The 27,377-nt window shown below is 43.5% G+C and overlaps 1 long non-coding RNA gene across 1 annotated transcript in view; it reads left to right on the top strand.

Annotated features, from left to right (window-relative positions):
- The window catches only part of LOC146893833 (uncharacterized), a 72,306-nt gene extending 46,623 nt beyond the window's left edge, over positions 1-25,683 (top strand). The window contains exon 5 of the long non-coding RNA XR_015738565.1: positions 24,832-25,683. This is a non-coding gene — a long non-coding RNA (uncharacterized LOC146893833). The remainder of the gene's footprint in view (positions 1-24,831) is intronic.
- The last annotated feature ends 1,694 nt before the right edge of the window (positions 25,684-27,377 follow it).

The raw sequence follows: 27,377 nt of genomic DNA, 5'->3' as shown, positions 1-27,377 counted from the left end.
GGCATTGACTGACGGAGCACAGCCATGGCAGAGGTCTGGCCGGACTGGGCTTTGAGCAGAGAAAGGGTCAGTGTGGTCATCTCCACACCGCAAAAGTTAAAAGTGTGTGTGTGGGGCTGGAGAGATGGCTCAGAGGTTAAGAGCACTGACTGCTCTTCCAGAGGTCCTGAGTTCAATTCCCAGCAACCACATGGTGGCTCACAGTCATCTATAATGAGATCTGGCGCCCTCTTCTGGCATGCAAGCATACATGGAAGGAATGTTGTATAAATAATAAATAAATAAATCTTTTAAAAAAAAGGTGTGGGGGGGGTAAAGGAAGAGGGTGGAGGAGGGAAGAGAGGAACAAATTTGTCAGGAAAGGGGATACACATTCTTCCTTTGTGCTGGTTCGTACGTGTCACTTCCTGCATTCCCTAGGGCAGTGTTCAGGGGTGACAGCATCAGTGTCTTTCTAAAGATGTGTAAATGGAGAACCACAGAGCTAAGCACATTGTCCACACTGCTAGCTCAGAAGCGCTGGCACAGGCCCTTGCCTTCTATGCTCTTTCTCAGATCCTTTCTTTTCCTTTAGGGTGGCACAAAAGACTTTCATTTACTTCCCCTTTATTATTTATTTAGTTACCGTTTGTCTGCCGAAGCAGTCTCTATGCTGCATCAGGATTAATAGGGTGGGTGGATGGGAGAAACTTGGAGTTAGAAGTCAAGAGAGACATGGGAGCAGTTTTTCTTTGTGCCCTTTCTGACAGAAGGAATACAAATTTTCCTTAAGAAAAACCTAATTTCAGCTGGGGTAGCACACGCCTTTAATCACAGCACTTGGGAGCGAGGCAGAGGCAGGCGAATCTCTGTGAGTTTGAGGCCAGCCTGGTCTACAGAACAAGCTCTACGATTGCCATGGCTACAAAAAGAAACTCTGACTCAAAAAAAGAAGAAGAAGAAGAAGAAGAAGAAGAAGAAGAAGAAGAAGAAGAAGAAGAAGAAGAAGAAGAAGAAGAAGAAAAAGAAGAAGAAGAAGAAGAAGAAGAAGAAGAAGAAGAAGAGAAAAAGAAAGAAAAAGAAAGAAAAAGGAAAATCACATCTATTAAAAAAGATAGTGGATTAGAGGGAATATATCTTCCTAACCCAATTGTGTCAAGAGTGATCAGGAAGTGATGGATAATGCACAGACGGCGTCATAAGGACAAACTGCTCCAACTGGTGTGGTGATCACCAGCTTTTGAATTCCAAGGATACAGGAAAGAAACATTTAGTGAACATGAAAATATTTGGTTCACAGTATCTCTTGATTGTCCGATGTTTTTTACAAAGCCAGGAAATACCCTTATGTAAAAGAAGTTTAGGCTGGGGAAAGAAAGGAACATGCCACCCCTAAGCCTTCCTTATTAAAGGACAAAAATAATAAAGCATGCTTTTATTCGGAGGTAGAAGCTGTTGGATGAAAACTTAGGTCTCTCCAGGTACAAAGAGGACCCTCCGGGCATAACTGACTATACCATGTCGAGCATGTGTTTGTCTTCTGTTGGTCTCCATGTATCATGAGGCAAAACAAGTCAGCCCATGTGTGTAACACTCTTGTTCTAGGCTTGTTTACAGTCTCAGGGGTCTAGAGAATGCCCTACTGCCCCGATACCAAGCTAAAGTAGCCCATACTAGTTAGATGCTCATGACCCAGTTCTCATCCCCTCCTTGGACATGTGGAAATTGTGCCTTTCTGCTAGCTGCTTGTGATGGTGTGAGTGGAGTCAGCCAGTATGCTAGGAATAAAAATCATGTGTGTCACCAATCAAAATGCAGGGTTGTGGAGCCTGGTCCTAGCAGCTAACTCTGCAACACAACCTCTGCACTTAGTGTTCATGGATCATTGCAGAAGAGGGGCAGAGAGATTGTAAGAGCCAGAGGATCCGGGAGGCAGCTATGGGATTGTCCTAGGAATGTCGGGAGTTACCTAAAGAACTGCAGGCCTCTAAGGAGTGCTGGGAGCAGGAGAAACAGTCTTCCTCAGGGAAGGGCACACCAACTGGTTATTCAATACCAAATAGTCATCCCTGAAAACATACATGCAAGCAACATTCTGTTGTAAAAGGAGCGAACGGGCTGCTTTTCATTCTGTCCAGCTCCCGGCTACCCAGCTAGCTTTACCTGAAATAATTACATGGAAACTGTATTCATTTAAACACTGCCTGGCCCATTAGTTTTAACCTCTTATTGGCTAACTCTCACATATTAGTTTAACCCATCTCCATTAATGTGTATTGCCACTTGACTGTGGCTTACCAGTATGAGTCTAACCAGTGTCTGTCTAGGAGAGGAGAGCCATGGCGTCTGCCATACTTCCCTTCTTCCCAGCATTTTGTTCTGTCTACTCCGCCTATCTAAGTTTTGACCTATCAGGCCATGCAGTTTCTTTATTCAACCAATGAAAGCAACACATAGAAAGAAGACCCTCCTACACCAACATTCTACAGACTGAGCAGGTTCTACTTTTGTATTTAGGAATACAATATGTGTGTGTGTATTCACATATATGTGTGTGTACATGTGTAAATATGCATATAACAACAATAAAAAAGAGGCCGTGAATTTGAAAGAGAACCAGAAGAGGTATATGGAATATGAGAGGGTTTGGAGGGAGAAAAGAGAAGAGGAAATGATGTAATTATATTATAGTCTCAAAAAATAAAAGAAATAATTTATAAAATAGTGTCACTGGGGAAAGCACGTAAGAGCTAGTGCATGTTTCATCTTTCTTCATCATGGTGAGCCACATGTTAAGAATCATGTTAAGACAGAGATGCCCAAGACTGAAGCCTGGGATGGTCATAAGCTATCACACGAAGGACAAATGTCCCCAAGAACTGCTTGTGCCTACAGTGGATTAATGAGATCAGAAACTAAGTATTTGTTGTTCTAATGCCCTGAGACTTCTAGTGATGTTTGTTATTATAGTCTGACTTAGCCCATCATGATCACACTCATCAGTGGGGACATAATACACAGACACACACACACACACACACACACACACACTAGCCCAAGGGACATATAAAATAAGCTTTTGGTTTTGGCTCTTTACTGGTTTGAATAAGAACTGTCTCCCGTAGGCTCATGTACATGAACACTTAATGTAGATAAATACTAAGTTGGCGGCACTGTCTGGGGAGGTGATGGATCATTTAGCCAAGGGGCCTTGCTGGATGAAGTGTGTCCGTGGGGACAGGCTTTGAGAGTTCACAGGCTTGCCTCACTTCCAGTTTGCCCTCCTCTGTTTCTAGGTGTGCCCCGTACAATGTGATGAGTCAGCTTCCTGTTTCCTCTGCTTGTTGGCAGGCTGTATCCATCACTCTGTCTGGAACAGTACGTCAAAATTAATGTTCTTTCTTAAATTGCTTCTGGTCATGGAATTTTATCACAGCAACAGAGCAGTAACCGACGTATATTTATATTTTTCAGTAGAAACAAATTTTATAGAACATAGAAGCTCCAAAGTGGCTCTTCCTCCTGGGCTGTCCCCTACCATCTGCTTACTGGAGCACTTTCAGTCCTGGTTCTCACGGACCCCTCATGTGGTCACCGCTTACATTTAAACACACTTCCCTCTGTTCTACTCTTTTGGCAGTTAGAATAAAAATGGCCCCCATACACTCACAAGAAGTGCCATATTGGGGGTGTGGTCTTGTTGGAGTAGGTGTGTTGGAGGAAGTGCATCTCAGTCTTTCCCTGCTTCCTGCAAATCCAAGCGCAGACTTCTCAATTTCTTCTCCAGCACCACATCTGCCTGTGCATGCTTCCTGCCATGATGACAATGGACTGAGCCTCTCAACTGTAAGCCAGCCCCAGTTAAATGCTTTCTTTTGTAAGAGTTGCTTTGGTCATGGTGTCTCTTCACAGCAATTGAACAATGGCTAAGACAGCCCTTCTCACCTAGTGTCTGACATGGTGTCTTTCCCAACCTCCAGTGTGCCTTGTCAATCATCCCATCTGAGGATGGGGTGAAATAGATGGGGTTCTCTGTAAGGATCTTCTTATAAGTTATCCAGAATGTTCCATCATCAGCACAGCCTCCTCTTAGCAGGGACTGAAAGTAGCAGGCCAGATTAATCGCGCCTTTTGTACGTTGTTCTGTACAGTGTCTCAGGAAGAGGGGCAGTATCATGGGGAAGGAAACAGCGCCTCCCACCACATGACGTGAGAAGAAAGCGAGGCTCATCCCTGGCAGGCTTCTGTGGATGCCCAGTGAATGCTGATGATGACCAAGTCCAACTTCTCATGTATGCAGCCTTTCCTGGTGTCTTCTCTAAATGTGGTGTCAAAGGAACGATTACCGGCTGATGTTCAAAGATGTGTGACTTGGGTATTTATATGTTACCTGCCCACTTCATAAAAGGCTAGTGGATGTTTGCAGAGCTCTTTAGAATCCCCTGGAGAAAGGTGCAACATTATAGGAAAATGTTATTATTATTATTAGAAGGTAATAGACAACTTTGAATGATTGGCTATAAGAATAATTGACATAAACATTAAAAGATGCACCAGAAGTCAACCCGATGGAGTCAGCTCCTCCAGCCCCACCAGTCACCACATTACATACATTACACTGTCTCCCTGACACCCATTCTAATAACCATATAATTCACACATTAAATCACCACTTCCAGAGAAAGGTTGCGCTCACTCAAAGTTCTATTGCTAGTGATGCTGAGAGGGCATGAAACATTGAAATATCTAAATTGGAGAAGAACTCTCAGTGAGAGAGGCCAAATCCAGCCTCCGAATGCCCCCCACCCCCTGAGTGAGGGTGTGAGAGAGGAGTGAATCTGAAATACACTGAAAAACAGGAGGGGGCTTTACAACAGATGTGAGAAAACAATGAAGAATCTAAGGTAAGATAAAGTGGATAAAGTGAACGTTACTTTTTCCTTTTGTGTTTATTTATTATTATTATGTTTTCAAGATAGGGTTTCTCTGTGTAGTCCAGGCTGGCCTCAAACTCTCAAAGATCTGCCTTCTTCTGCCTCCCGAATGCTGGGAAGCTTTGATGCTGGTCTGCAGTCAACATAGACTAAATGGTTTGCTCTTGATGAAGGGATAGCTGGAAGGCAATGGCTCCTCTCTCTTTTCCTTTTTCTCATGGAGGAGTGATCACTCCAAGGTCTGGCAGCTTTGGTGGTCTTCCAGGAGGAAGAAGACCCTAGGCTACTCAGAGGACAAGCAACAATGGATCTGTCATTCTCTCTGCCCAGCCACACCAACTCCCACAATAAATTCTGCTACTTAAGAAGTCTGTGGCTCCACATGTCCCCAGGGTTCACATGCTTTTTGAGATTCCTGCTGTGGACTCTGGAAGATCCAAGAGCAGGCCTGACCATGGCTCCCGCTCTGTAACATGAGGGCCGGCTTGTTGGGGTTTCTGTCCTGCCCGGTACCCCACAACCAGCAAGTCCCAAAGAAAATCACACATAGTCTACATTAGGTTAAAAACTGATTGGCCCATTCGGTCAGGCTTCTTATTAGTCCTTGTAACTTATATTAATCCATTATCATTATCTATGTTAGCCACACGGCTCAGTACCTTTCTCAGCGTGACAGCTCACATATTGCCTCTTCGGTGGTCTGGGCAGGAATGGCGGGGAAGCGTCCTGCTTCCCAGAATTCTCCTGTTCTCATTGCATCACCTCTACTTCCTGTCTGGTTGACCCACCTATACTTCCTGCCTGGCCAATCAGCGTTTTATTAAAATACATGATTGACAGAATACAGACAATTCACCCGCATCACCCCATAGTATCCAGCCACAGAGTTATTCCCTTGGGCTTCCTTTGGGTGGTGAGCTGTTTGTTGACATTTTACTGATGCTCATGATGGAGTTCATATGCCAAATAATTTGTTTCTAGAGGTTCAGTGTTTTCTGATTTCCATCTGGTTTGAAAAAGTGACATCATCTCAACATTGCTTTTTCAGTAGAATTTTTCTTTTAATTTTTAAACACAGTATCTCATGTAGTCTCGACTGGTCTCAATCTTGCTATGTCTTCAAAGATGGTTGAATTCCTGATCCTCCCAATGGATGGGATTACAGGTATGTGCTACCGTGTCTGTTTTTACAATGCTAGGGATTAAACCCAGAGCTTCGTGAGTGCTAGGCAAGTACTCTACCAACTGAGTTAGATCCTCAGTCCAGTAAATCTTTCTAACAACAGCAATAGTTAAAATTTGGTGGACATTTGTTACACATGAAGCTCTGTCCTCAGTGTTTGCCTTTATTAACTCATTTAGTCCTCTCAGTGGCCAGATGATTGTTGTCCATTTTATCACAGAGATAAGGAGGCTTCAAGAACTACTCTGGGGGGATACTTTGTGATGTAGTATGGGGACTGAAGTGCAGGTTCATCTACGTGTGTGTGTGTGTGTGTGTGTGTGTGTGTGTGTGTGTGTAGTGGGGGAGGAAGTGAATAGGAAACTTCCAGACCTTGCAGCAAGGGTTGCAAACACACATGAGCACTAGAGAGCCACTGTGCTGGGTGGCAGAATCATGGTCTTCGTATGTAGCAAAGCTGTTGAGTAGCTGGGGGATAGAGACAACAGGTCTGCTGTCTTTTGTCCTCTGGGTAGTCTGGGACCAAGAATGTTCAAGTAGAAAGCAAGGGCTGGATTTGGAGCCCAGCTGCAAATGTCACCTCTGCCGATCACACATAGGACTTTGTTTTAAAACATTTCCTCTGTTTTCATTATTTGGTTTATTAAGCATAAGTTATAAGGAGACCAAAGAAGAAACTGATACCATCTTATATAAATAAACTTGTATTTGACGCTAGGCATGGTTTTTATTTATATTAATAAGTAAAAGCCATGTAGAGGTTAATTCACTCTCCTTTACATGATGTATGTACTGTCTTTGTTTTTTTGGTTTGTTTTGTTTTTTTTTGTTTGTTTTTTTTTGAGACAGGATTTCTCTGTATAGCCCTGGCTGTCCTGGAGTCCTGGAACTCACTCTGTAGACCAGGTTGGCTTCGAACTCAGAGCAATCCACCTGCCTCTGCCTCCAAAGTGCTGGGATCAAGGGCGTGCCCACCACTGCCCGGCTTATACACTGTTGCTTTAACTAGCAGAGTTTAGTGTCCACACTTAGCGTCGACTTGGGCTGTCATCGTCTGCTTTGTAGCTGTAGGAGACTCTCGCATTATACAGTGTTCTTGAATTTTACGGCTGTGAAGGCTCTGAGCCCTTTAGTAATTTTTTCCAGGCCTCATCTTCACTACCTCTCACGAACCTGTTCTGATACACACTGTATATAGGACATCAGCCTATCACTGAGGAGGCCAAATGAGAGAACAGTTATTGTTTCTCAAGGTCCTCATGAGACTCATGGAGTTACTGTAAATGATTCCAAGCTTGGATCACAAATGCCTTTCGGTGTGTGCAGTTACAAGGGTTGAAAGTTGGTAATGTTAAGAAGCCACGAGTTTATTAAAAATGTGCTTTCAATAGGGTTCTTTCTTGGTTCCCTCAGCTTGCTTCCATTTAAAAACTATTACACGCTTATATAAATATTGAAAATGGCTAGCAGGTAAGGTCAAACCCTTGGCATGTTTGTTTAATGTTAAATTTAAAACGTGTGTAGATAAACTCTTCTCTCTTGTTCTTCTCTGCCCTGTATTTGTCAGCATCACACAGCAAGAAGGTGTGGAGGGTACAGATGGGAGAGCCTATTGATTTTTACTGGGCTTACTGACACCCGTGCAGAATCAGATATGTAGAGCAGGAAAAGGGCTTCGAATGCTTGCTGCTCTGGGGGCTAGAGAGGTGGCTCAGCGGTTAAGAGCATGGGCTGCTCTTCCAGAGGTTCTGAGTTCAATTCTCAGAACCCACATGACAGTTCACAACTGTCTGTTCCTTCAGTTCCAGGGGATCTGAAACCTCCACACCAATGTACATAAAATAAAGTTAAACTATATATATATATATATATATATATATATATAGTTTATATATATATATATGTATGTATGTGTATGTATATGAATGCTCCTATGATCCTAGATGATTGGGAACTGGAGTGTGAGCCTCAAAACTTGGACCACTTGCCCCAGGCAAGGTTTGGGAGTCCCAAATAGCACTATTCATAGGTGGCAGAACATTTGAGAAGCAGGGTCTAGTGGCTATGGGTCATTCAGAGGTTATTGGGCCCTTTCCAGACTCTGGCACTATGCTTTTAGACTTTGTTGCCTCCAGAACTGTAAGCCAAATAAGTCTCTACTCTTCATATGTCACAAAGCCATGATCTTTTATTATAGAACCCTAACTGAGATATTCTTCATGGTCACTAGCAGTGGGGCTAGAAGCCCAAGTCTCGTCACCATGCATTCATCTAACTGAGGAATGAGACTCTGGTCTCACCTCCCTTTAGACACCTGAAGCTGCAGCAGTAAATCTTGATGGCACCTTCTTGCTCTCAATGTACACTTTGTATTGACTGGGGTGAGGTAAAGAGAAGCAATATGTAATAGGGTCATTCAGAAAACACCCCTTGACACTTCTTGTAAAACCTGGAGCAAGATAACTGACCCTAAGTGACTGTATATACAGAATGTCACATTTGATTCTAATTGGCTTATAACCATCTTCCTAGGAAAGTATCTTTGCTGTTTTCCCTTTCTGTTGCTGTGATAAAATGCCCTGTAGTCAGACTTTTTCTTTCCTGCCCACCAGTTCCCAAATAACCGACATGGAGACTCAATATTAATTATAAATGCTTAACCAATAGCTCAGGCTTATTACTATTTAGCTCTTACAACTTAAATACACACACATTAAATTAATCTACATTTTGCCACATGGTAAAATTTCATCTTGCACTTCCTATTTCCTCTCTGTGTCTAATTGGCTACTTCTCTGACTCCACTCTTCTTCTCGGTGTCCTTAGTCTGGTTTTCTCAGATAACCTTATCCTGTCCAACTATTGGCTAGTCAGCTTCTTTATTAAATCAATCACAGCATAATTTACAGAGTATAAAGGACTACTCCACAATATCTTGACAAAAGAAACCCAGGGGAGAAAGGGTTTCTTTGGCTCATAATTCTAGATTATAGTCCATCATTGTGGAGTAGTTGGGGGGGGGTGGGATTTGAGGTAGATAGTCACATTCACAGTCAGGAACAGAGAGAGGAGGCACATATGCATGCCCATGCTTGGCTTGCTTTCCTCAGTCTTATTCAGTCTAGGATCCTAAGCCTAGAGTATGGTGTTGCCCATAGTGGACAGATTTTCTCACATCAAAGCATAGCTAAGATAATCCCTCTCAGACATTCCCACAGGCCAATCCCAAGACATTCTTCCCAGGCAATGTTAGATTGTGTCAGCGTGGCAATGAAAACTAACTACCACAAAGAGTGTGCAAGGATCTGTGCAGATTTTCATATAGACTTCAGGCATGCATTCTGATTTTATTCTTAGAGCAAAACCACCTGTGTCCAAAGAAGGCGCACAAGAGCTAAAATAACATATGTAAGACTAGTACTCAAGCAAAAAATGCACGCAATGTGACACAGTGTGCATTAGATGTAGGACAGTAAGAGTCTTGTAAGGGCAGTGTGAAGTGATGCATTTCATCAAGGTTTTATCCTCTAAGGCTTTATTTCTCTTTGAAGTACGCTTGTAACCATTAGTACAGTTCCTGTGGATTTGGCTCCCCTTTAATAAAAACAGTTATGTGTCCAGCTCTTTCTTCTTGGTAGTGTATATGAATGACTACTTAATTCTTACAAAAATAATGGAAATTCACTTATTATGAGCAATTTATCCATGAGAAAATGAGACACACAGAGATACACTTTACCAGTCACCAAGGAGTGTGCCAGCAACAAATACCTAAAGATGCAACTGAGCATATCTTTAGAATTAACTTCCTCTCTCTCTCTCTCTCTCTCTCTCATAGTTAATATTTTGTGTGTCTACTTGGCTGGAACATGGGTTGCCTATTTTATGACTGTTCTGAAAAGATTAGCATCTCAATTGCTGGAATAAATGGAACATATTGTTCTCTCCAAGGTGGGTGTGTGTCAACCAGTCCATGGAGGACCCATCGAGAACAACAACAACAAAAAAATCCAAAAGAACAAAAGAGAGGAAGACTCTGCCCTCCTAGCATACTTTTATGTAGACCTCAGATATACATCCTAACTTTATTTTCATTAAAAATCTACCCACCCATACCTAAACTCACCTGCTTGAGCTGACACTTTACTCTTTGCTTGCCCTTGAACTAGGACTTCAACCACCGAGTCTTCTTGGTTCTAGGCTTTCAGACTCAGACTGGACCACACCATGAGATTGTATGGGATTCCTGACTGTGGACAGCAGAGCCCAGGACTTGACAGCCTCCATAATTGCATATGTCAACTCTTCATTTACATATGCGTCTTTAATCAGGGTTGTCTATAGGGACCCCTGACAGACACAGTGTGCCAACCACTGAGACAGCTCTGACATATCGGTGGCAAAACTGAACATCTTTAGGTGTTTGACATCAAATTTTTCCAAGAGGCAGAGAAAGTGCAGAGATTAAGAACATGGTTTCTAGGTGGGCATGGTGCCATGCTCCTTTAATCCTAGCACTTGGGAGGCACAGGCAGGCAGATCTCTGTGAGTTTGAGGCCAGCCTAGTCTACAGAATGAGATCTAAGACAGCCAGGGCTACACAGTGAAACTCTGTCTCAGAAAAAAAAAATAATAAATTCTAGAACCAGACTCTGGATGGCTTCAAATCCTAGCTCACCTTTAACTAGTTGAAAGGTTATGTCCAACCGAGGTCCCTGTTCTTGTTTTAGTAAGCGACACTGAGTCTAAAGGGCTCTTGGCAGAGGTGTGGAGTTGCTGTGTTTACAGCTGTATTGTCAAATAGTGTGGCATGGGAACCGTGTTGTAATTCTGTCTGTCTGTGTCTGTGTGGTGCTGGGGGATGGAGTTCAGGCCTCTGACATGCTAGACAACTGCTTGGCCACTGAGTATATCCCCAGCCCCCGTGAGACAATTTTAAAAACATTTTAATAATCACATTCCTTAAAAAAAGAAAGAAAATTGTATTTTACTTAACCTGACATAGTCAACATAATACTATTGCAATGTCTAATTGATCTAAAGTTATGAGATCCTTTGAGGTTTTGGCTTATCTCTCTTGTCCTCACCGATGCCTTCGGAACTGGGTATCCGTTCTCACTTGACAGTATCTAGTGCTGAGCTGCCCTTGTGTTGTGCGCTGCAGAGCCACAGTGGCTGACACCTTCTGAGCAGAGGCACGAGAGGGTTATTTATTAGTTTACCTTTCAAATAGTTCTCAAAGCAACCACGTCTCTCCGTTTCCGCAGCCACACTTTATAGTATTTCATCTTGTCCTGGAGAGATGAATTGGTTCCCTTAGACACAGTTTCTCCCATCTATTCCTCATACTGAATTCCAAGAAATCTTTTAGAAACACGTACTTGATTAGGTGCTGTGTGGGTACTCCCAAGACTTCCCTGTACAAATGTCCTATGCCTGTATGACACCACCTTTGTCAAGTTCCAGTCCCCTTCTTCCATCCTTGGATGTACCCCATTTATGCATACCTCTCCCAACAGACATGTCCTAGCAGTGTTCAGTTTCTGTCACATGACTGTCAACACGTGGTCGTATGTCATTATCTATGTTTGGAATGTTGCTTCCAAGTGGGATCAATTAATTAGCCTATCTCTTAATCCTAATAGACTTTAAGCTCTTTTAGGGAGGGTCTATATTTGGTTTTGTTTATCATTTTATTCCCTGCCCTGAGCCCTATGCCTGGCACCTGCAAGCACTCACTGAAATAATTTGGATGAACTAACTGAAATGAGTAAACACGTAACTGTCACACAAGACAAAGCCTTAGAGAAGCAGGATGAAGGGGGTTTTAAGATGAAGAGGAAAATGCCGCAGTGCCCGTGTTTAGGTAAATTTGAATTCTTAAAGGGTAAGAACAGAGAGATCCTGGAATAGAATAATGTACCGTGTAATAGGATTCTGAAAACTTCACAAACATGGAAATACGAGCATTTAGAGTCACAAGACAAAAGAACAAACAGACCAAAGGCCTCAGACCCCACACACATCAAAAGGGATGGGAAGCAGAGCCGGCTGTTGTGAGCCAGATTCTGCTTTTCATGCTCCTGAAATATGAAAGTATGAAGTGGACATGAGCAAGAATGAGTGGTAGAGAAGCTTGGTGCCAGGTTTTCTATGCTAGTTTGCTTTAAAATATTTTATATTCTTTCTTTATTTAGCAGTAGAAATTCTCTTTTTTATCAACAATCAGTGATGAAATGTTAGCCTGTGGATCAGCATATATATTTGGCTTCTATCGGCTACGTGCTGGGAGCATCGTGTTAAACAAGAGGGTTGTGGTGTCTGCCTCGGTAGACAGATGGAAGGGTGCCATTGGACTCTTAGTTCTTCCCTCCTAGTTCGATGTCACCGGAGCTCAGACACAAAGACCTGCGTGAATATTAGCATACAATGTTGGGACATGGAAGATAAGTGACTGTGAGGGTAGTTCCATGAATCTCTCTAATCACATAATCTTGGCAATGTAGGAGCTCCTTCCCTCTTAAAGAGACAGGCGGTAATTTGGGCAAGAACCTGAGAACGGTTCTCCAGAATCGTTCCCTCCAGCTGAGCGGAGCGGAGGACTCCTTCTGCCTAAGGAAAGGGGAAACCGAGACGAGAAGATGCACTCCATGCTAGCACGCAGCTGTTGGTCTCCTTAGCTAAGTAGAGAGACCAGGAGAGGAAGAGTGGACTGGAAAGAGAGTGAGCCTACTTGGGAGGCTGAGGCCGGAGAGTCATTTTGTAGTCTGGGCTACAAAGTGAGTTCAAGGCTAGCCTGGAAGACTAAGTAAAATCCTGTCTTAAGAGTGAAAGCAAGGCTGGCAAGATGGCTCAGTGGATTGCCTCCGAGCCAAACAACCTTCATCCTTTCCTGCAGCCCGCACAGTAAAAGGAGAGAACCTGCTCCCTGAAGTTGTCCTCTGACCGCCATGTGTGCATCGTGGCATGCACCCCTTCTCCCCAAAATTAAATATAAAAAACTATTTTTTAAAGCAAAAAGAGAGCTCAGGGGTAGAACAATTGCATGGTAATGCACATGTTGCTGGGTTTGAATCTCAGCAGTACACAGAAATGACGGGGCACTGGGCATGCAGCTCAGCTGGTAAAGGGCCAGCTGGTGTATAAGGCCTTGAGCTCAAACCCAGCACCACATAAACCACGTATTATGGCATGCCCAAGTGTTCACGGTCAAACTGTACTATAAAGACTGCACTATGTATCTGGATAGATGAGTAAATCTCTCTCTCTCTCTCTCTCTCTCACACACACACACACACACACACACACTCACTCACTCACTCATACTAATGATGAATTCCATTCTGTATGAGCTAAATTATTCCACTATAATGCCAATCACAAAACCTCAGGGAGATTACTCAGCAAAAGTTAGTTCACTTCCCTGCTTCTGCCTGTGTGATACGCACTTGGAAGCAATACTCCAAGCAATGAAGGAATATCATGGCTTTATCATCTCAACTGGAGCTCCAGATTGTCAGAGAAAGGGCAATCCCTGGCACTCGTCGCCTTGGCTGGAAAATGACATATATTATCCCTGTTCCTAGTCTACTGTGTAGGCCATATCATGTGGGTCTGCCTAGCTGCAAGAGCGGTGGGAGCACAGTCCTCTGCATGCCCAGGAAACAAAGGAGATGGGTCCATGAGCCTCAGGCATACCCAGCACGCAGATGGTGCGTTTTCAGACCTGTGAGATACCCGAGGGAAGTGCCCTGCAGGCAACTGGAATGGGTCTGGAACAAAGCATGTCAAACTCGACTGCAAAAACTCATCTGGTGAAAATGGTTAAAAATTAGCTCCCATTCTCAGAGATTCTAATTTAGCAAGCCTGGAGTTAGGCTCCGGGCAGTAAACCCTGGACTTTGTAGAGATCATAATTTCATAAACACTCATCTAGAAAGTTCAGCGTGTGTGGATGGCACTTGCTGTCCATTGATACAAAGAACAGAAGGGAGAGTGAGAACCACATGAAGCAGCCTGGGATCTTGGAAGCTACAGGGAGAGGGGCTGTTCTGAGAAGGGTGTAGGTGGCTGGTCTTGGCAAATGCTGCTGAGAGCTTGTGTAGAAGGACTGAAAGGGACTCACCGTCTGCACGGACAAGGTTACTTTGGCCAGGGTTGGAGCTCACACTCACCTACATTCTGAAGAGTGGCAGGGATAAGCACGCAATGTAGATCATTCTTTGAGGAAGTCTGTCTACAGAGAAAGAGCAGAGGGCTTGGAAGATAGCGCAGTGGAGGATCATTTGTCTTGTAGTGTGCAAGGCCCGGGCTTTGACCCTCAGCACTGGAAAAAGCCAGGGAAGAGAAGAGAGGGAGAGCCAGAGGAAGAGGAGGAGCCTGGAGGAGGCTGAGAAGGGAGTATTCAATATAGGTGAGACTCAAGCATGGTTAAATGATAATGGAAAGGAAAAGATGAAGAAAAAGACCAGTGATGACCACTGGATCTGTTGATGGGAGGAGACATTTACAAGGATCTGTCCTAGCTTGATGGGACACTCACCTTAATGGGGAGGAAAGGGAAAAGGGAAGTGTAGGCTAATTGCAGCTTTGGCTGTTGAGTCTGTTACACACACACACACACACACACACACACACACACACACACATAAATCCTGCTTTCATTGTGAAAGCATATCTTCCCAGTTGTCTTCAGCAGGTCTACCAGTGCTGTGATGAAACACCATAACCAATGCAACTTGGGGAGAGAAGGGTTTGCTCAGTGTGCACCTTACATCATCACATATTGATGGAGAGAGGGCCTGCTTTTTGTCCCGGCCGCAAGGCTAGCTTACACCTGAAATAACCACACAGAAACTGTATTAATTAATACACTGTTTGGCCATTAGCTCTAACTTCTTATTGACTAACTCTAACATATTAGTTTAACCCATTTCTATCAATCTGTGTATCACCACAAGGTCGTGGCCTACCAGAAATATTTCTTTTTTTTTCAAAGTTTATTAAAATATAAAAGTTTCCATTTTCGCCCCTCCTCCCAACACCCTCCCACTTCCCCCACTCCCTCTCCTCTTCCCTCTCCATCCCTAAGAGCAGTCAGGGTTTCCTGCCCTGTGTGTAGTTCAAGTTCCTCCCCGCTCCCTCCAGGACCAGGACGGTGAGTATCTAATCAGACTGGATCCCCAAAAAACCAGAATATGCAGAGGAAACAAGTCCCAGAGTCATTGTCAATGGCTTTTTAGAAAGACTTCGGGCCAGCCACATTCAGAGAATCCAGCCTCCTCCAGAGAATCTGGTTGGATCAAGCGCTCCTTCAGTCCCAGTCAACTGGCCTTGGTGAACTCTCATTAGATCAGTCGCCTTGTATCAGTGGGTGATCGCTCCCCTTGCCGTTCTGATTTGCTTTTTCATGTTCTTCCTCCTTCTGCTCCTCCTTTGGACCTTGGGGGGCTCAGTCAGGTGCTCCAATGTGGGTCTCCATCTGCATCGCCATCCATCGCCGGATGAAGGTTCTCTCTGATCTTGCCCTCCCTGCTCACGTTCTTCTTCCTGCTGCTTCTCGGTTGGACCTCTCTGGGACGAGCTCCTCCCCTACCAGAAATATTTCATCACATCTACCTCTGGCTGCAGATCCATGGTGTCTCTCTCTCTCTCTCTGCCCTTCTTCCCAGCATTCAGTTCTGTCTTCTCCACCTACCTAAGTTCTGCCCTATCAGGCCCAAAGCAGTTTCTTTATTCATTAACCAATGAAAGCAACACAGGAAGAGAAGAACCTCCTACACCGCAGTTCGTCATCCCAGGAAGTCAGGACAGGAGCACAAGCAGGGCAGGGACCCCGGGGGCAGGAGCTGATGCAGAGGCTGCTTGCTGGCTTTCTCTTCGTGGCTTTCTCCACATGACTTGCTCAGCCTGCTTTCATATAGGACCACCAGTCAACGTATTGCACCACCCACTCACTATGGGCTTGGCCCTCCCCCATCAATTGCTAATTAAAAAACATTCCTCTTCCTCTGGTGACTCTAGCTTGTGTCCAGTTGACAGAAAACTAGCCAGTGCACCAAGAAAGTGCAAGTCTTTGGCAGTGGTCACAGGTGTCTTCTTTCCTGTTAAATCCCAACTGGCAGACAGCAGACAATCCATGTAAGCAGACAATCTCCTAAACAGATAGCCACTGGATGTGCAAGGGAAGGCACAGGGTGAAGGATGTCGAGGTGCCGCTGGGATTGTGCCAGTCTGGTTCTGTGCAGGAGTGTATGCTCGCCCTGCCCATCCACAGAGATTCATCAAGAGGCAGTGAAGCGCATGGATTTGTGCTTCAGGGCACAGCTGATTGCATTATAAGGCGATGGCTGTAGTCAGCATCCGTGGTACCATCAGGTGTAACTGTTTGTAGTTAAAAGTTGTTTGAAGTTCAAAATTAATTATAAAACTCTGTTTCAAAAAGAGCCCAGGAGCTGGTAAAGGAAGAACCTTTTCAAGTGACTATCAAAAGGAGGAGATCTGCCTGTGGGAGTATCATGTATAAGTTTTGGTCCCCAGATTTGGTCTCTGCTTATCACGAGAAATCTTTGATTTCCTCAGCCCCGGTCACTCTGGAGAGTGTTGTTCTGTGTTTGGGTCTGCGTGCCATGCTTGGTCATAGCTAGACAACAGACATTTGTGAACCATTTCTGTGAAGAGTTCTGTGGACTCCCCAGTCTGGCACGGTGAGGCTACTCTTCAACGAGTCTGCTTGAGTTACTTTTATTGCAGTGTAGTGAATTACTATAAGCATAGTGGTAATTTACCATTTTGTAGTTTCTGTGGGTCAAGAATCAGCTCAGCTGGGTCCTCTGCCCAGAGTCTTGTTAGGCTGAGCTTGTGATGTCAAGGAGAACTTCTGTCTCAGATGGGACCACCCATCATCTTCCAAGCTCCAGGGCTTACCGGCCCATTTTGTTACTACACAACCCTTGGCAGCTTGCTTTAAGGCTATTAGAAGTGTTCCTCTCAATGGGCCCTCAGAGAGGCTTTAAGCTTCTTTAAGGGCTTTCTGGAACAGGCTAGTCTCGCCCAGCGTCATCTTCCACTCATTGGCTGTGTCCAACTTGGCTCTTAAGGATTTCCTCTGACGAGTCCATCCATCTGCTCTGTATGGTCCTGTAGTGTCGGGAGTGACTGCCGTCAGGTCACACTTGTGCTTTAGGTGAGGCGAGCTGTAGAGAATATGCACAGCAGGAGATGTGAGTATTGTTCTAGAACTCTCTGTCCTGCATCTGAGTTCCAGTCAAGCAGGATGTGGATAAAATGTGACTATCAGAATATTTCCACCTACTGTATAAGTGTTTTTATTCTCTTATTTTGCCAAACGTTTAATTAAAAATCAGTCTTAATTTGTGGGCTACCAAGATACCCAAACACCCCCGAACAAACAAGCAAACAGAAAACAGCAGGCATTTAGCTGTGTTTGGCCATAGGCTGCTGCTTGCTTCCCACTTTCACACAAGCTGGAGAAGACAAGGGGCCTTAGGAAACAGTTCTCAGAACTTGGTGTTAGACGCAGTTTGCACGATTGCAGCCTGGGAGCGATGCTGGAGCTGAAGGGTGGTTGCAGGGGGCCAGAAGGTGCTGGTGCCTGCATTCAGAAGCGGAGTCCTGCTGAACCGTGAGAGTGTTAACTTTGAACACAAGCCCCAGGTCACCAGGGCTACGTCCCACATAGAGACATGGGAGCTGTCCTCATACCCATATGCTACCAATGTTGTCTTCTTCGTGTTTGTTGAAGCTTAACTTCCTCAAGGGTCTAAATAAATCCTCCATGGGGCTACTGAGACTTTATATAGTCAATCAAAGTGTAGCTTGCTCTTCTGTTCTACAAAACATGTGTTCCTGCTGAAATGGCATTCTGGAGGAAAATTACTGCTTTTCATATCCTAAGGCACAATCATAATTTCAGACTTGGGCTGCATATCTAGGCTAATTTTGATATTGTTTAAATCCAAATTCTCATCACCACAAACAAAAGAGACTAACAACTTCTAGTCCACTTTTGCAGCTCATGCTGTAACCCCAGCATTCAAGAGGCTGAGGCAGGAGGATCACTACCAGTTCACAAATAGTTGGAACTACGTCGTGAATTCAAAGCGACCCAGGACTACATTATGAGACACTCTCTCAAAAAAGTAAACGAACAAAATACAAAATAAACAAACAAATACAGAACAAAACTTGGAAAAGCATCATTTCAGAATCTCAAGAAAATCATATAGTATTTTACTTAGCTTTTGATGTTGGATACACTTGTCTAGCTATAAATGGACTCTAAAAATGTTTAAATGGCCAGGCAATGGTGGCACATGCCTTTAATCCAAGCACTCGGGAGGCAGAGGCAGGTGAATCTCTGCGAGTTCAAGGCCAGCTTGGTCTACAGAGAACAAACTCCAAAGCTATACAGAGAAACCCTGTCTCGAAATCTCCCACCCCCCAAATTTTAAAAGGTGCCTACTGCATTAGACATTGTGAAAGTCTTATTTAATTCACACAATAAAGCTGGGTGTATTATCCACTCATGAAAAAGGAGCCGAGGCATAGGGCACAGGAAAGTAACTGGCCTGGTGCCTCCTATCCAGTCAGTGGTCAGAACGAAGGCTGAGGTGGATTTTTTTGAGACAGGGTTTCTCTGTGTATCCAGGGCTGTCCTGAAACTTGCTCTGTAGACTGGGCTGGTCCTGAACTCACAGAGATCCAGCTGCCTCTGCCCCCCAAATGCTCGAAACCACCTCTCCAGTATTTCATGATCACGATGACAACTACAATGAGGTGAGTGACAATGACAATTTCCCTCTTGACTACTGCCGATCTAATTCACTGTGCATAAAGAGTTAGGAAGAAAGCACTGAGGCCAGGAAGAGGCCTGCTTCTGAGTGACGGAGGTGACCAGCTAAATGACTGTCTTTCCTCCCGTCTAAGCTTCGGCGGGCTTGGTGATCCTTGTCGTCAGGTCGCCCAGTATTTTGATGCCATCTTTGAGATTCTTTTCCAATAACGGCAAATCGTGGAAAGGATCAGACCCGTGGTACACATTCGCAACAGTCCTATTAATAATTCAACAGATTTTTTCAACTGATAGAAATTGTTATTGTAAAATTATTCACAATTTGTTACATTTCTATAATATGAGAGAAGACAGTGAAATAGTCATGTGATTTTTATCAAAGACAGATTTGGTCCTATTCAGACATAGATTTCTGATACTGATGCCTGTTCTCTGGAGAATACTAATGTTTCCACATCACATGCTGAGTTTTTATCAGTGGGAAAGTTCCGTTGTCAAGACATTTTCCAAAGACACGAAAATCAAAACAATGCCCACTGCAATTTTCCGTGTCACTTTTTCTAAACTGAAGGGGAAGAATATTGAATCTTTGCATTTTAATCAGAATTGAAGAAAACAATAAAAATGTGGAATATCTAATTATAAAAATAGATGAATATGGGGAGCAGATCCCTAACAATGTTAACTTTCCATGGTGATGTGGAGTTACTGAAATAAGTAAAGGATGGGAATTTAATCACCCACCTTTAGAAGGAATATACTGAAAAGTCATTAGCAATTTTGATTTATTTGGTTAAGAAGCAACAAATAAAATTTGTGACAGCAACCATGAAAAGGAAAGATCCAAGGGAGACATGGAATAATTTCTAGCACATTCTCTTTTCTGATACTGTGAAGACATTAAAATGTGATGCATTTGCCATCTTAAATTATTGCCTAAATATCTGCTCACTGTGTAGAAGCAAGAAACCCCACAAGGTCTCTAAGATATCTTCATGGAAAACCGATATTACGCCTGGTACGACGTGTTTATCCAGCCATTCTTGCTAACAACTTTGGGGATTCCTGAAGATTCTTTTAGAGACTTTCACTTGATCACCTATATGGGTTACTCCAAATTTCCAGCAGATGTTTGAAAAAAAGGAAATCCTAACTTTGCACATTGGCTTATGCAAATCAGCTTAAGAGTGGGAGGCCTTGCTGTCTGCCTCAACATGAACAATGAACAGCGGAAAGATGATGCAAAAGCTACGTTAACCCCCACCGTTATCATTCTGGCAGGATTTTATATTTCTGTACACGCATACACATCAATAAAAGGTGATAGTTAGATATCTAGTTCACAAAATTTATTATTTCTAATTTTGGGGAATCAGAAAAAAAAGTTCACAAATTGAAATTGTCTCTGCCAGAGCCTGACTTCAGGCCAGAAGTTTGGAAACATGGTCATCGCATGAGTGTTCTGGACCAGAAAGGGTGCCGTGAGCCAAAGAATGAAGCAAGAAAGAGTCACACTGAGTAAAAATGCAAGAAAAAATGACATGTGGGTGACTTTTCTGTCCAGAAGAAAGCCTTCACAGATAGAAGATCCTGGAACTTTCCCTGTAGACCAGACTGGCCTTGAACTCACAGAGCTCCTCCTGCCTCTGCCTCCCGTGTGCTGGGATTAAAGGTGTGTTCTGCACAGATATAAGAAGATTCTTGACATAGTAGCAATTGCTGACTATAGGCAAACTCCACGTACTTGATTCTGAAACCCCTGAGCAGGGCAAAGAGCTGTCAGGTACCGTGGAAACGGTGGATCGCTTCCATCATTGCTCGTGTGGCGGGAGTTTCCTGATCAGAACCTAGCAAACTGCATTGTGAAGATTGCCGCTGAATTCCAGACGAAGGGGGCAGATTGCCTGGGTGATTCCAAGAGCTTGAGACTATCATTTCTGTATTGAGAGACAACAGAAAGTGGAGACACACTGCAATACACATGCATTATTCAGGCACCCCGTGGTGGGAAAATTCATGTGACGTCTGCACTTGGCGTGAAGGAGAGAACAAATGGTCTCATACAGCTGTGGCTTAGCATTGTGTAACAACCAAAGTTTTTAGCTGGGAGAGTAGAAAACACGTCTGCTTCTTGAAGAAAGAGTCAGGATATGGCTCATTCATTCAGCTGACAAATATTTTATTGTTTATTAAAGCCAGGCCACTTTCTGGTCCTAAAGGATACACTTGTGAACACAAGGCAAATCTCAGAGCCAAGGTGCAGAAGGACCACACACAGAGAAAAACATTTTTTTATTTTGCAAAAAGCTGGATTTATGCAAAAAAAGAGAGAAAGAAACTTACATTTAGTGAGAAAGGCACATCAAATTGTACTGCCACTATTAAGCAGTGTAAGATGTCATGTAATGTAGCCAAGCTTTATCAAATCTCTTATGCATTGTTCATGCGACACTGTCTGATTAATCACCTGCCTTTCTCTTTCTGAATGTGACATTTGACATTGGCCCAATTCCCACATTTTGATCACATGGTTCCTCTTTTCTATAGGCAGTAAGACCTTTCTTTTTTCTCTTTTCCTTTTTAAAAGCATTTAGAAATGATTTATTTATTTTTATTTTATGTGCATTAGTGTTTTGTTTACACGTAAGTCTGTGTGAAGGAATAAAGTCCCTCAGAACTGGAGTTACAGCCACTTGAGAGCCACTGTATGGGTGCTGGGAACCTTGGAAAGAGCAGCCGGTGCTCTTAATTGCTGAGCCATCTCTCCAGCCCCTTAACCACACAATTTTAAAGAAACTTTAGATCATTATACATTATCCACCAAATTAAACTTGGTTGGCAAAACGATGGAGATTTAACATATACAATCGAGAAGGAGTCAGCTTGGAGGAAAACACAATGAAACATCATATAATTCTACTTGTTCTAGGGCTGACCATTCAGTGTTTGATAACCAATTGGTGTGCCCTTCCCTGGGGAGGTGGTTAAGGTGCTTCTAAGCAGTCTGTAGGCCTTTTGTTTCCTTTTGTTTGTTTGTTTCTTTGTTTGCTCTAAGCATCTGATTCTGAAGTACTGAATTCTCTATGTTGATTACATCCCAGATTCACCAGGAAAATATTCAGATAGTTTTCTACTTTTATTTACTTTTCAGGACTAGCCTTGAAAAGCAAACAGAGGTTTCCAAGCCCTTCCCACCGTGCTTGTTTTATGATCAATACTCATTAGATATTTGTAAACATCAGGGAGCGAGCTGGGTACTGAGTCAGCATCTCAATGTCAAGGTGCTAGGGACAGGTCCAAACTGTGGGACTCAGCTTACCAATATTGAAGGTGTCATTTTAACAAAGAAATTAAGCTGCATCCATAACGGCTCACGAACATGACTGCCTAAACATTAACTGAACAAAGACAGCAATGGATGTGGAGAGCCTAGGAGACCTCAACCCTACACAAAAACCTACAGGCGACTAGGGAATGCTGGGAGCAGGAGGAGGTTTCCCCAGGGAAGAGCTCACCAACTGGCTATCCAATATCAAACAGTCATTCATGAAAACATACATACAACTAACATATGGACTGAAAAGGCTGTGTATTTAGGAATATATATGTATAGACATATATGTATGTAACAACAATGAAAAAAAGGAGATCATGAATTTGAGAGAGGGCAAAAGGGTTTGGAGGGAGGAAAGGGAAGAGGAAAATTATGCTATTATAATCTCAAAAAGTAAAAAAATTAAAAATGAGTCTTGAAAAGAAAAAAATTAAAAAAATTAGGCTAGCAGACCTTTAATTCCAGCACTCCAGAGGCAGAGGTGGGCAGATTTCTGAGTTTGAGGTCCACTAGGGTTACATAGTGAGGCATTGTCTCAAAAAATCATGTCTTTAAAATTATGCATTTTAGTTAGAAAACAAATATTATTAGTATGATAAAGTAAAGCAGATTATGTCTTTTTATTTTCAAGTATATATTTGTTGTGTATGACATGATGTTTTGGCAGATGAACAACACTGAACTGGTTACCAAAAACCAGAGAGTTAAGCTGCCTACCACCTTGCACAGATATTTGTGTGTGTGTTGTGCACAATAGTCAACAATTATAGCAAACTGGTATGTTTTTGGATTATGGTTTTAAGTTTAGAATATCTTCTATTGTCATAATTACAACCTGCAAAAAAGAGGAATACAAGTGCTTTTAAAAGTCCATCATGTTATATTGAATTGCATAGTTTTATAACAAAATTACCTTATTGCATATAGGGACATTGCTTTTGTCGCAAGGATTCTTGTTCTTTGGGCATTTTGTTGTTCTGGAGGTAAACTTTCATAGCATTTTCTCTGAAGCTCCCAGACCTCTTTTGAACTAGGTGTAGAAAGTATGTTAAGACATGATCCAATATATATTGCATGCATAAAACATGTTGCTTCACACACAGGTCTACTTGGTGCTTGCAAATAGGCCACAAACACGGGAATTCTGTAAGGCCTACTTAATGAGTTTCCCATGAAAATATAAAAATATGTTCTATGTATTTACATTTCTATCTACTACATAACTGGTCTGCAGCTAATAGGTTGGTGTGCTTGGCTTAACTAGACATTGCTAAGAATTGAATTTCTATTTAAATTGAACTGTTTGATATTTGCAAGAATTTCCCACACATTAGCATCTGCCTTCTGGTGGTTTAAATCTGCTCTAAAATTTCAAGTTAAGGATCACCAATGCTGGTACCACAGGGCATGTTGATAGTAGAGGTTTGTCCTTGGTCTGGGACTTTCTTGTCCCAATACTAGGTGATCAGCACATCATGGGATCAAAGATGATTGAAGTAACTTTTCAATTTCCTGTCTGTATTAGTTATCACTCTTGTTCTACTCAACAAAACACCCGACGAAAGCAACTGTAGGAAGGAATAGAGGGAGAGGGGTCGCTTATTACTGAGTGGGTCCTCCCATCTTAAGCTACCCAATCTAAATCATGAGCATGCCCAGAAGCTTGTTTCTCAGTGCTTCTAGACCCTGTTGGCAATCATTATTAACCATCACACCATCTATTCGTAGCTTCTTAGACTTCGGGCCAAGCACCACTGTTAGATGGTTCAGAGCTCTTGGATGTCCATGCATGGCACCAACTGCTGTGAGACATTCCCTTTTTCAGACCCACTCTGACCAGGAGAGCATCACCAATGACCTGGCACCCACTGTTGACACTGGTCTGTGCAGCAACTGGTACCCTTAAAGTCACCTTTGGTGTTGTGTATCTGTAAACGGAAAGGACTTAAATGGGCAGTTGGCGGTAGAGGCAAGCATGGTGCCAGGAGTCGTAGTTATGTTCTTGATGCAGATGTGTGCAAGCGTGTGAAGCCGTAGGAAAGCTCTTCTTGTCATGGATCATCTCTCTGGAGCTACGTGATGCCCTCAACCGTTATGCCAAGCTTGCTAGTTCTTTCCCTACAAGGAGTGGGCACCGCCATACACCTTCTGACTCCAGTCCTTCTGCTTCCAGAATGTGTAGCCTGGAACAACACCATACTCTGCCCGGGAACCCAGCGAACTCACCTCAGCCTCTGCGTACAACCACAGTAGATGAATTCCAAGCCCTCCATTCTCATGTATACTGAGGTCAAGCTGAGGTCAAGCCATCTTTTCTCTCCTTGTTTATGCAGACCTCCAAAGGAGCTCGTTTCCCAAAGCAAAGCACTGCCCTTCTTTTTCTCACCGGGCACTTGAGTTTGCAGGATCCCTGAAGTTATTCCAGGCTTCCTGGTGGATACTCACACACATCCCTCAAACCTAGATCACTGAGGAAGAGGAGGTAAAATTGTCAGAATTCTATCTTCCCAGGGGCTTCCTCGGTGGCTGACTTTCTCCTTATGGTTCCTTCCAAACAACATGTTTGTTTTTTTCTCTTGTTTCCCAGGTTAAAATGTGATTCTTCAGCTCTAGATGTCTTCCCTTGTTTGTACAGATCTGAAGATCCTCCATGACATCTCAGTTACTGCATCTCGACCAGGTTTGAAGTTCGGTGCCACCTACTCAAGTCACACTGCGTGTTTCCTTCCCCTTTAATGGGGAGATTTCTATAGCACATGATCAGATCTTAGATGCCAAAAAAGCCAACATTTACCAAAGGTTTCACCATAAGCGTGGCAGAACTTTGTATTGCAAGGTAATTCAGTATGCATGTGCACGGATACATGTAATTGAAATATATTTGCTGTACTGTGCACAGTTTTTGCTATCTGTGGGATACACTGGACAATTTATCCACAAATTCATTATAAAACTTGATCAAGACTCATAGTTGCTTTTTTTCTTATGACTCATTTATGAACTCTGTGCCATAGAAACACTGATCACTCCCCTCTGCTTTCAAAGGGTTGGAAACCTGGCCTGGTGTGTAGCAATTTCCTCTGAATTAAAACATTTCATCCTAGATGGAAGCTTGTGAAGACTCAGCCCCAAAGAAGAGAGCCTCATCCAGGAGTCTGATGAGGACCAGAGGGTTCCTCCCTCCCAAGGCTACATAAGCAGTAAAGGCTGCTGAGGAGACAAAGAGCAAATGCAGGTGCTTGGTAGAGGAGCAGAGCAGTCAAGCTCCCTCGAAGACACTTCGGCTTGTCGCAGTGGGCTTCAGGATTCCAGTTGTCATGGGAAGTCACCCAGGCTGAGGCAGGCTTTTGGTGACATTGCCTTTATGTTATTCCTGCTCATTAAGTAACCCATGATCCTGTAACTTAACTCAATAAACTCACTGGTTCGCCAATTTGGACGTTAGTGGTATTCTTACTGTGGTCTGTTGTCAGTTCCCTCTCTGAGGTAGGTAGACATTTGTTTGGGTCTCACCAGGTAGTGGCACAGAACACCTGGAGGGCCCATAATGGATAGACAGCATCTCTAAACAGTAGATCTCCCAGACTTACTCATTTTGATCATTTAGGCCTCTATAGAGTTGACCACAGCCACCTGGCCTGGCTGCTCCTTTGCTTCCGGTGTGTGGGTTCCTGTGTCTTACCTTCCCAGCCCTGGGAGGGGCTAATCACCTTGCAAATCAATAACGTTAGTACTAGCAAAATGGCGCCCACGAAAGTAGAAGCCTCTTAGTTTTCCAGTCTTTTCCTCATTTTTCTTTGTAACTTTTCCTATTGCTCTTCCCAGGGAAGAAAAAGCATCATATTGCGTTTTGGTCTTTCATCGTATGTTCCCCTCAGGCGTACTCTCTCTCCCTCATCTAGTCAATAATTCATCCTTAAAACGGCGCTTCATCCATCACTTCCTCTCGAAAGCCTTTCTTGGCACTCCACATCTGGGTAGGTCCCATTCTTCACTCTCCCCTGACACCACAGCCTCACTCTACCGTGACATCCGCACTCTGAGACTAGTTGCCCCATCACCTGAGCATCCAGTGGCTGCAGCATCTTGAGGAGAGGGGCTCCACCTTTTATTTTGTATTTCAGTGCACAGAGCCCAGTAAAAGCGCATGTTTGTCAAATGAATAAATGGGAGTTATTGACTTTTCTTGTCATCAAAGCATTCTAGACATAGCGATCTGAAACCTTCACCATATTCTGCACAAACTGATTGAGTATCGATTTCTTGCCATTGCTTCGAGTTTAGAGGAAGAAAGCCTTTGGAAACTGTGCTGTGCAGCTGTAAGACAACAGAACCGACTCCGCAAGTCATACATGAATAGCAGCCTCATTACTTTGCAATCATCTTTCACAATGGAAACCTTGAAATGCCTGAGCTGTCGTCAGACCTGAACACATGGGCCAGGAGTCATAACTCTGTGTGTTAACATAAAGCTGATCGGTTCCATTCAAGATGTCAGGAAGAAGCAGGGTAGCTGGAGGAGTTTTGAGTGCATATATTTAAATTACATTTGTTTTTGTTAGTACAGGGGTCAAAACTAGCATCCCTTTCCTGCCAGGTAAGTACTCTACCACAGAGCTATACCCCAGTCCAGAAAAAATAATTTGTCTTTATCTCTGTTATGAGGTCATTGGTTTATTCCCATGTCTCAACCTTCAAGTTCATGCCAACAGACACTGTTGACACAAAATCACCACCTCTATATCCTGCACTGTCATAGGCCCAGAACAGTTTCTTTATTTAACCCATGGTAATAAAACATAGTCCCACATCAGACTGGAAATGTCCTCAACTAGAGAAGGTCACCATGTGGTGGTAAGGGTGAGGGAAAGATGACCCCCATCTGTCACCTGAGTTGGATAAAGGAGGTGATCGCTCTCCCCTTACCATATGCAGCACTCTGAAAAGCTGGCTCTGTACCTCACCTGGGCAACACAGCAGAGCTGACCCTATTGACAGGGGTGGGGGATGGGGCCTGGGGTTGGACAATCGGGCCTCAGAATGTGAACGTGGCAGATCTGGCCCTGTTCCTCATCTGTCATATGGTGGCATGGGTGGGGGGAGTGATGACCTTCTCCCACACCCTTGTGGCCG

The sequence above is a fragment of the Myodes glareolus genome, chromosome 8, assembly GCF_982192425.1.
Source record: "Myodes glareolus chromosome 8, mMyoGla1.1, whole genome shotgun sequence".
NCBI classification, from domain to species: Eukaryota; Metazoa; Chordata; class Mammalia; order Rodentia; family Cricetidae; genus Myodes; species Myodes glareolus.
This window is presented reverse-complemented; position numbering and strand designations above follow the sequence as displayed.